The sequence below is a fragment of the Rhinopithecus roxellana genome, chromosome 9 (genome assembly GCF_007565055.1).
Source record: "Rhinopithecus roxellana isolate Shanxi Qingling chromosome 9, ASM756505v1, whole genome shotgun sequence".
Classification (NCBI taxonomy): domain Eukaryota; kingdom Metazoa; phylum Chordata; class Mammalia; order Primates; family Cercopithecidae; genus Rhinopithecus; species Rhinopithecus roxellana.
This window is the reverse complement of record NC_044557.1, coordinates 58489787-58500188: the sequence shown is the minus strand read 5'-3', so window position 1 is coordinate 58500188 and position 10402 is coordinate 58489787. Positions and strand designations below refer to the sequence as shown.

The 10402-nt window shown below is 45.5% G+C and overlaps 1 long non-coding RNA gene across 1 annotated transcript; it reads left to right on the top strand.

The window, feature by feature from the left end:
* Positions 1-1244: 1244 nt before the first annotated feature.
* LOC115899694 lies at positions 1245-10062 on the top strand. Its single transcript, XR_004059328.1, has 3 exons — positions 1245-1427; positions 2687-2851; positions 9941-10062. It is a non-coding gene; the product is annotated as an uncharacterized LOC115899694 (long non-coding RNA).
* The last annotated feature ends 340 nt before the right edge of the window (positions 10063-10402 follow it).

Genomic DNA, 10402 nt, shown 5'->3' with positions numbered 1-10402 from the left:
GTGCAAACAGCAGGAGAAATCCTGCGAGCCCTCCCCTTCTCCGGGCAGGAGCCCGGGTGCACGCTCTTCCCAAACCCGCCGCGGTGCCCACCTTCCGGAGAGGAACCCCGCGCACAGCAAAGCCGGACGCCCCGGGCTGGACGCCCAGCCACCTAGTCACGCCCCAGGACGCAGTTACTCACGGCGCGCAAAGCAGCTGGGGGACCCCGCAAGGAAACTCGGGCACTATGGAGCCCGTTCCTTTTTCTCTCAACTCTAAATGCTCTGTATGGTTTGGTCCAGCCTGCTAGTTTGAAGCTGGAACACCCTCCAGGGCTGGGGCCCATTTTCTTTTATTTGCCTTGGGCCCCAAATGAAAAGCATCTATCCGCATGCCTAATAAAAGTTTTCTTAAATAGGGCCAAGCAGGCTTTTTCCCAGGTTCTGCGCCCTGACCCCATTCCCTCTGCTCATGCGTTTGGCATTGTATTGGAGTGTGTTGACCAAGCTCCCAAACAACCTCCCTTGCTCTACCTCAGCTTGGTCTGCCCAGAGGCTCGTGCCCCCCCACCATCACCCCCAGCCACCACATCTGTGGCAGTATGTTGTTGGGTCTTGTTGACATTTTAGAAAAGCGCTACGGGTGAAGTTTTCTCGGGTTATACATCTCAAAGCGATTTGTTCTTGGGAACAGAATTCTGTCTGAAGTATTACTAATTCGGCTCCAGGTGTCCAGCCCCGTTCATATTCATGATGTGAAACGGGCAACCATGCACCTAGCCCTGCCGAAACCACTCCTGGTACAAATCCTTTCAGAACGCGTGTCAAGGGAAGCTGGAGGCCTGGCTTTCCCAGTGGGGGTTCAGGCTCCCGGGATGGGGGAGAGGAGCCCGAGGCCCGCGCCGTTTCCTGGCAGGAGAAGGTGCAGGCGGAGGCGGGGCCTCCCGTGATGCAGGTGGCAGCTCGTGTCCCCTTAGAGCTGGCGAAGGCCAGCGTCCCACACTCGCAGCGCTGCGACGGCGCTCAAGACCTCCCTCGTCCGCTGCTTGAGTTCCAGAGTTGGGTGCTTCCTTGTCCTGGACTTCGCAGTGCAGAGTCATAAATGGATTCCGGCGGGCTTGCTGCAGTAGCCTCGCTTCTCCCTAGCCCCGGTAACTCAGAGCCACCAGTCCAGTCCCTCGGGCGTCGCGGGGGCAGGGACTGGGCGCGGAACGAGGCAGGGAGGGACCTGGAAAAACCACCCAGATTGCATTGCAGTGGGCGAGGCCGCCTAGAGGAGCCGGTTCCAGCTAACCACCTCCCCGTCGGGCTCTCGGTGCGTGGTTCCCAGGTGCTCAGCTCTGCCGGGCCCAGGAGGTGCCGCCTCGCAGGGACGCGGAACCGGGTGCGTGGCCCCCGTGGGGCGGACCAGATAGCGCGCGGCGGTCCGGAGGCTCGTAGCCAAGCAGGTGACTGTTGCTGAAAAAGTGGTTGGAACACTTCGGGAAACTGGGCCCCGCCTGTTCTTTCTAGGGCTTTGGAGTTTGGATTAATCATTTGTGTAGCCCGTTTGGATAAACCGAAGACTTTATTAAATCAGCGCATTTACCAGGAATTCCGCAGCAGTATCCACATTAGAATCTTGAGTCTTGGAGTTGACAATATATTCACGCAGACTTGCCTTCTTCCTGTTTAGTTTATGCCTTGTGTTCCGTTATTGGAACGCTAAGCTTGTGGGAGTTATTTACATCCTACTGCCCAAGGTCATCGCCAAGGTGTGATTTTTTCACAAAAAGAATTTGCAACCTCCGGCGTAAATGGCTTAAGGAAGTCTAATCTCGGTTTCTGATTTTTTTTTAATTTAAAGGTTAATCTTTTTTTTTGTTTGTAATTTAAAAGTTAATCTTTCCGGGCCGGGTGCGGTGGCTCACGCCTGTAATCCCAGCACTTTGGGAGGCCGAGGCAGATCACGAGGTCAGGAGTTCGAGACCAGCCTGACCAATATGGTGAAACTCCATCTCTACTAAAAACACAAAACTTAGGAGGGGTGGTGCACACCTGTAATCCCAGCTACTCGGGAGTCTGAGGCAGGAGAATCGCTTGAACCTGGGAGGTGGGGGTTGCAGTGAGCCAAGATCTGGCCATTGCAGTCCAGCCTGGGCGACAAAGCGAGACTCCGTCTGAGAAAAAAAAAAGGTTAATCTTTCCAACTAGGTTTTCGAGGATGAGAATTTTTTGTTGTTGTTGTTCTCAAATGTATTCCCAGGGCTTGGAACAGTGCCTGATATATACTAGGCACTCAACAAATATTTGTTGAATGATTGTAATGAGTAACACCCATTTTTGCAGCTCTTTGTCTTCTGAGCCTAGGGCATAGTTCATCATTGCAGAGGTGAGATTGTCAAAATGGGAGTCTACAGGTAATTTAAGACTTAAATGTTTAAAGAGTAGGTGCTAATTCTTCAACAAACTTACTTTTGTTAAATTAAAATTGTAAAATGTGGTGGAGGGGTTGGAATATATGTAATTCAAGACAATTAGTTTTGAATACAAAAGTGTTTTACTGTCTGTCACCACCATCTATAAATCTAATTCAGTAAGGATAATCTGTGTAAGGTGGCTGGAAGGAACCTTGAGGAGAGAGGCTTATTTAAGTATTGGCGCAGGACCACATCTCAAACTCTCAAAATGCTGAGATTCTGTTGTTTTGTTTTGTGTTGTTTTTAAGCACCAGAGACCCAAGTTGAGGAACAGCCTTTAAAATAACTGGCCTGTACTCTTACATACATTAAAGCCATCAAAGACAAAGACTGAAGAAAAACTTTTGCAGATCAAAGGAGTTTAAGAGACATGATCCTGAACCGGAAAAAGTAAAAAATAAAAAAATAAAAAGGTCTGTAGATTAAATAATAGTATTATATCCATGTTAATTTCCCATTTGTTGTAATATTACTGTGGTTGGGCAAGAGTGTCTTTGTTGGTGGAAGTATCTACTGAAGTATTTAGGGGTAAAGAGGAATCATGTCTGTAACTTAATCTCAAAAGGTTCAGACAAAATATATGTAAAGGGAATGATAAAGCAAATGCAATAAAATGTTAACATTGGGGAATCTGTATAAGGGAATTCTTTAAACCATTCTTTGTAACTTTTCTGTAAGTCTAAAATTTCAAATCAAAAATTTTTTTTTAAGCATCGGGACATTTTGCTGCCACTGCCTTGCTGGTGGTTGGCAAGGCTCTGTGTCATGACTTTTTTTTTCTGTTAATCCAACTACTTGTACTGTAAAATAAACCCATTTTCTTTGTTTTTTCCTTAGTGAATGAAAGAGGGTGAAAGAAAAGGTCACCATTTTCTGTATAGTAATCCTTTCGTATACTTTAAGGTTGTTCTTAACTCACCTTTCCTAGACTAAATAACTGCAAACTCTTCAAAGTTTTCATTGTGAATCTTACTTTCCCGCTCTTTAATTATCTTCATTACCCTCCCTTGACCCTTTTTCTCATCACTTTTAGAGAGCAGCTCTTGAGCTGGACAGAATACAAATGTGTCTGCTGGGGCCTCATTGTTGACGCAGTGGTACCTATATATCATAATCTTTTTTATTTTTTTTGAGATTCAGTTATTTTTATTCCAAAGATATAAGTAAAAATGTGAGGCCGGGCATGGTGGTTCACACCTGTAATCCCAGCACTTTGGGAGGCCAAGGCGGGCAGATCACCTGAGGTCAAGAGTTCAAGACCAGCCTGGCCAACATGGTAAAACCTCATCTCTACTAAAAATAGAAAAAAAATTAGCTGAGTATGGTGGTGCAGGCCTGTAGTCCCAGCTACTCGGGGAGGCTGAGGCAGGAGAATCACTTGAACCCAGGAAGCAGAGGTTGTAGTGAGCCAAGATCATGCCACTGCACTCCAGCCTGGTGACAGGGTGAGAATCCATCTCAAAAAAAAAGAAAAAAAAAGGGGGGAATAGATATATTGACATAAAATTCATAAGACATACGGATATGTTAAAAACTAGAAGCTGGGCGGGGCGCGGTGGCTCACGCCTGTAATCCCAGCACTTTGGGAGGCGGAGGCAGGCGGATCACAAGGTCAGGAGATCGAGATCACGGTGAAACCCGGTCTCTACTAAAAAAAACACAAAAAATTGGCTGGGCGCGGCTGCCGGTGCCTGTAGTCCCAGGTAGTCGGGAGGCTGAGGCAGGAGAATGGCGTGAACCCGGGAGGCGGAGCTTGCAGTGAGCCGAGATCGCGCCACTGCACTCCAGCCTGGGCGACAGAGCAAGACTCTGTCTCAAAAAAAACAAAAAACAAAAAACAAAACAAAACTAGAAACTCAGGTTGCCTTTGAGGATAAGAATTGAGGGACTGTGTGTCAAGAATACTTTGCACAGTTAGGCCGTGTGCGGTGGCTCACGCCTGTAATCCCAGCACTTTAGGACGCCGAGACGGGCGGATCATGAAGTCAGATTGAGACCATCCTGGCTAACACGGTGAAACCCTGTCTCTACTAAAAATACAACAAATTAGCGAGGTGTGGTGGCAGGCCCCTGTAGTCCCAGCTACTTGGGAGGCTGAGGCAGGAGAATGGCGTGAACCTGGGAGGCGGAGCTTGCAGTGAGCTGAGATCGTGCCACTGCACTCCAGCCTGGACAACAGAGCAAGACTCAGTCTCAAAAAAAAAAAAGAATACTTTGCATAGTTGATACTATTGTGGTATTTGAACTTTTTTCCTTGTACATGTATAACTTTTTAAAAAGAATGAGAAATATTGTATAAGTGCAACTATTTTTACTATAAATCTTTTTTTTTTTTTTTTTTTTTTTTTTTTTTTGAGACGGAGTCTCGCTCTGTAGCCCGGGCTGGAGTGCAGTGGCCGGATCTCAGCTCACTGCAAGCTCCGCCTCCCGGGTTTACGCCATTCTCCTGCCTCAGCCTCCCGAGTAACTAGGACTACAGGCGCCCGCCACATCGCCCGGCTAGTGTTTTTGTATTTTTTTAGTAGAGACGGGGTTTCACCGTGTTAGCCAGATGGTCTCGATCTCCTGACCTCGTGATCCACCCGTCTCGGCCTCCCAAAATGCTGGGATTACAGGCTTGAGCCACCGGGCCCGGCCTACTATAAATCTTTATTTCCATAAAATTATCAGTAAGTGTGTGGTCAATAGCTCTTATTATATAGCTATGACATCTTTTGAATTTGTTTATCTGGTAACACTAGCTCATGTTTGTAAATCCTTTGGAACTCCCAAAATGATTTTACATACATCACCTAATTTGTAAGATTATGTTAGCTTTTCGGTTTTCTTGTCTTAATATGTGATTATCTATTGAACTGCAGTGTTTTTTTTTTCCCATCATGCCAACACACACAAAATAGGAAACCAGTAGTTGTAATTTTCTTGAGCAGTTCTTAATGGAATTTATTTAATAGTTTAGTACTTTTCTTTATTAAGTATTGGACCAAGCTGTAATGGAATGATAAGACTCACACTTCCAGAACAGAGCCTTCTGTTACTCGTGTGTTTATCCTGATGGCCATAGGACCATGCAAAATTCTGTCACGATATATGTCATCATCTTATTTGCAATGCAATCCCCCTTTTAAGACTACGTAGCAGCACTACGTTTACTGACTCAAGGTTCATTTGAGATCTCTAGATCTTTTTTTTTTTTTTTTTTTCTTGAGACAGAGTTTCATTCTTGTTGCCCAGGATGGAGTGCAGTAGCACAATCAGGGCTCACCACAACCTCTGCCTCAGCCCCTCTAGTAGCTGGGATTATAGACATGCGCCACCATGCCCCGCTAATTTTATATTTTTAGTAGAGATAAGGTTTCTCTGTGTTAGTCAGGCTGATCTCGAACTCCCAACCTCAGGTGATCCACCTGCCTCAGCCTCCCAAAGTGCTGTGATTACAGGCGTGGCCACCATGCCCGGCCCTCTAGATCTTTCTTAGTGTTTTAATTGCACATACTCAGTTACTCTCTTGTACTTATAAGAATATCTTCTAAGCAGGGCCTGGTGGCTCATGCCTGTAATCTCAGCACTTTGGGATGCTGAGGCGGGCAGATTGCTTGAGGTCAGGAGTTGGAGACCAGCCTGGCCAACATGGTGAAACCCCATCTTTACTAAAAATACAAAAATTAGACGGGCATGTTTGCAGACACCTGTAATTCCAGCTACTCGGGAGGCTGAGGCATGATAATCGCTTGAACCTGGGAGGCAGAGGTTGCAGTGAGTTGAGATCAGGCCACTGCACTCCAGTCTGGGCGACAGAGCAAGACTCCATCTCAAAAAAACAAAACAAGACAAAATATTCTACAGTGAATCAAAGTATGAAAATGTTCTCAAATTGTATAGCGGCAATGCTTGCATAAATCTTTTTATGTACTAAAAACCACTGAATTGTATACTTTAAAAGGGTTAATATTATGGTATATGAATTATATTTCAGTTTTTAAAAAACAAATCAGAGTAGAAACCTGTGTTCTGAGGCTACCAAAAGCCACTGATATTCTTAGTTATTCATACTAGATGTATTTGTAAAAGATATCACATTTTATACTCCCTGGACAAGTCTAGCCTCTGAAGTGGAGAGGCAAGGAGAAGTGATGGTCAAGATAAATAAATTATAATTTTCCATTACTCTGTGCATTACACATTTAAAGAAATTACTGGCCTGAACCTTTATTACAGCGATTATTACCATGAGAAAAAGTATGGGTTTAATAGTTGGGTCTGCCATTTGCTACCTTGTGGCCTTGGGCATGTTCCTCAACCTCACAAGAACTCAGTTTCAACCTGTAAAAATGAGGATGTTGATGATGTACACTTCATAGGTTTTAAGGAGAGAGATTTTGCATAGAAAAGCTTCCCTAAGGAAAACAAACCTGAGAATCAGGAAGGTTACTACTGAAGAGGAATCTCCAAGTGAGGAGGATTCTTTCAAGACAACCACAAAGGCTGATGATTCTCTGGACTTAGTGTAGACAAAAGACACCATTGAGGCATTTGAGCAAGACTTTACTGACTGCTGTGTCACAGGGAAATACACAGAAAAATACAGATAGGGAAATGCGCCGTTAATCTTCGTAGCGCATGGCTTATAAGATCCCCCGATCCTTGGGGATCACAGAACTGTTCCCATTTAACTGGGCGTCCAGGTAAAAGAGATGCCACCAAGAGAATTCCTCCCTCCTTACTCCTGGCCTTTTGCCATCAAGGTATCAGTTACCCCTGTCCCCGAGCCCCTTGCTCAGGAGTAAGTCCCTGCCTCTTCCAAAGCCCAGAGAGAGGAAAGTACAGCAGCACACCTTATCATTTAAGTCAAGGTGGGGTTGACAAGGGTGAATGTTTAAAAAAAAAAAAAAAAAAAAGGAAGTTTTGTTTCTTTTCTTTCCTAAGGCCCTGTGCATCCCTGTAGCCTGCCTACTCACCTATCCACTTGGCTGATAAAGGGCCAATTTTATTATTCTGGCAAAATGTAACCTAAAAACCAGGAAATAGTTGTCACCCTGTTTTATGTCTGTTTGAAGTGTGTGAAATGGCCAGGTGTGGTGGCTCATGCCTGTAATCTCAGCACTTTGGGAGGCTAAGGCGGGCGGATCACCTGAGGTCAGTTCAAGACCAGCCTGGCCAACATGGTGAAATCCCGTCTCTACTAAAAATACAAAAATTAGCTGGGTGTGGGGCATGCCTGTAGCCCCAGCTACTCAGGAGGCTGAGGCAGAAGAATCGCTTGAACCGAGGAGGCAGAGGTTGCAGTGAGCTAAGGTCGCGCCGCTGCACTCCAGCCTAGCAACAGAGTGAAACTCTGTCTCAAAAAAAAAAAAAAGAAAAGAAAAAGAAAAAAGCCATTAGTACTGATTCTCTCTAAGGTGTAGGCCATGGAGTTGATGGGAGTGACAGCAGAAAGGCGAAGGAGATCTTTATATATCATAAACAATAAGATTGCTTTTATTTGTTAAGCAGACACTGTGTACCAAGTACCATTCTAAGCCCTTATCTCACTTAATTCTCACAACCAAATGAGGTTGAGGTACTGTTTTTTGCCTCACTTACGACGGAGAAAATCAGAGTTAAAAATAACTTGGTCAGCCTGGCCAACATAGTGAGACTCAGTCTCCACCAAAACTATAAACACTTAGCAAGGCACGATGATGCATGTCTGTAGTCCCAGCTATTCAGGAGGTTGAGATAGAAGAATCACTTGAGCCCAGAAACTTGAGGCTGCAGTGAGCCATGATTGCACCACTGCACTCCAGCCTGGGCTACAGGGTGAGGCCCCAATGCAAAAGAAAAGAAAAAAAAAAAGTAGCATAGATGCTACTAACAGAGCTGGGATTCCTAGCTAGGGAGTCTGACTCCGGAGACTGCTTTTAGCCAACATGCCATGCTGAATATGACCCCCTTATATATTTTGGAAAATCTTACTTATACACAAAAATAAGGCAGACTATGACAAAGTAAAACACTTCCCTATGAGATCTTGACTACAACACATGCACATGACCAATAACAAGCCACAAAAGTGAAACTATAATAAGTCTAATGTTTTAATGAGATCACATCTGAAATTCTATAACCTGCATGTTATCCCCTCAGATTGTTTATAAGATAGCCATGAATTATGAAGAACACTGGAAACATATTAAGTGACAATCTATAATAACTACGCATAGCACATTAGTTAGAATACATATTAAAATATGTCATCAAGCCTTTTTTTTTTATATATTTGGAAGAAATTAGTATTTTATTTCAACACCTTCATTTCACAAGAAGCCAAAGAAGTTAAGTGACTTGCCCAACCAAGGTGACACAGTGAATTAGTGGCAGGACTGTACTCAAAGCTTAGGTCCCCTGGCTCCCAATTCAATGTTCTTTCCCTGTTGTGTCCATGGCTACCCAGACAGTGTGCTCCCTCTGGAATACGCTGTTTTCTACATGGGATGTGGAGATGTCAGTGTATCTGGTTTTGCTTAAAATTAGTTATCTTGGGCCAGGCGCAGTGGCTCACTCTTATAATCCCAGCACTTTGGGAGGCCAAGGTGGGTGAATCACGAGGTCAGGGGTTCGAAACCAACCTGGCCAATATGGTGAAACCCCATGACTACCAAAAATACACACACACAACAATTAGTCGGGAGTGGTGGTGCTCACCTGTAGTCCCAGCTACTTGGGAGACTGAGGCAGAAGAATCGCTTCAACCTGGAAAGCAGAAGTTGCAGTGAGCCGAGATCGTGCCACTGCACTCCAGCCTGGGTGACAGAGCAAGACTCCGTCTCAAAAAAAAAAAAAAAAAACAGTAGTTATCTTGGGCCACACGCAGTGGCTCACACTTGTAATCCCAGCACTTTGGGAGGCCGAGGCAGGCAGACCACTTGAGGACAGGAGTTTGAGACCTGCCTGGTCAACATGGTAAAACCCTGTCTCAACTAAAAATACAAAAACAGGCCGGCGCGGTGGCTCACGCCTGTAATCCCAGCACTTTGGGAGGCCGAGGCAGGCGGATCACGAGGTCAGGAGATCGAGACCATCCTAGCTAACACGGTGAAACCCCGTCTCTACTAAAAATGCAAAAAATTAGCCAGACCTGGCGGCGGGCGCCTGTAGTCCCAGCTACTCGGGAGGCTGAGGCAGGAGAATGGCGTGAACCCGGGAGGCGGAGCTTGCAGTGAGCCGAGATCGTGCCACTGCACTCTAGCCTGGGCGACTGAGCGAGACTCCGTCTCAAAAAAAAAAAAAAAAAAAAATACAAAAACATTAGCCAGGCATGGTGGCGGGTGCCTGTAATCCCAGCTTCTGGGGAGGCTGAGGCAGGAGAATGATTTGAACCCAGGAGGCAGAGGTCACAGTTAGCCGAGATCAAGCAATTATAATCCAGCGTGGTCAACAAGGGCAAAAAACTCATCTCAAAAAAAAAAAGTTACTTGGGCAAGGAAAGGATATTCTTGGTTGACAGATCTTGTTCATTGCAGCTTAGGTGATGGAAATGGGACTTGGATGGCCATTCTGATGCTGACATATCTCTTCTTGACACCCTGAAGTACTACGATTTTGGAGCTCGGCACATGAGAATTCAGAAGAGTTTGCGGAAGAGGGGCAGAAGGTGGAGAGTGGCATTTGGACAAGACTTTTTTTTTTTGTTTGAGATAGAGTCTCACTCCATCACCCAGGCTGGAGTGCAATGGCGTGATCTCAGCTTACTGCAACATCCGCCTCACAAGTTCAAGCATTCTCATGCCTCAGCCTCCTGAGTAGCTGGAATTACAGACCTGGGCTAATTACCATACCCAGCTAATTTTTGTATTTTTAGTAGAAATGGGGTTTCGCCTTATTGACCAGGCTGGTCTCAAACTCCTGACCTCAAGTGATCTATCCACCTCTACCTCCCAAAGTGCTGTGATTACAGGTGTGAGCCACTGTGCCTGGCTGAGACA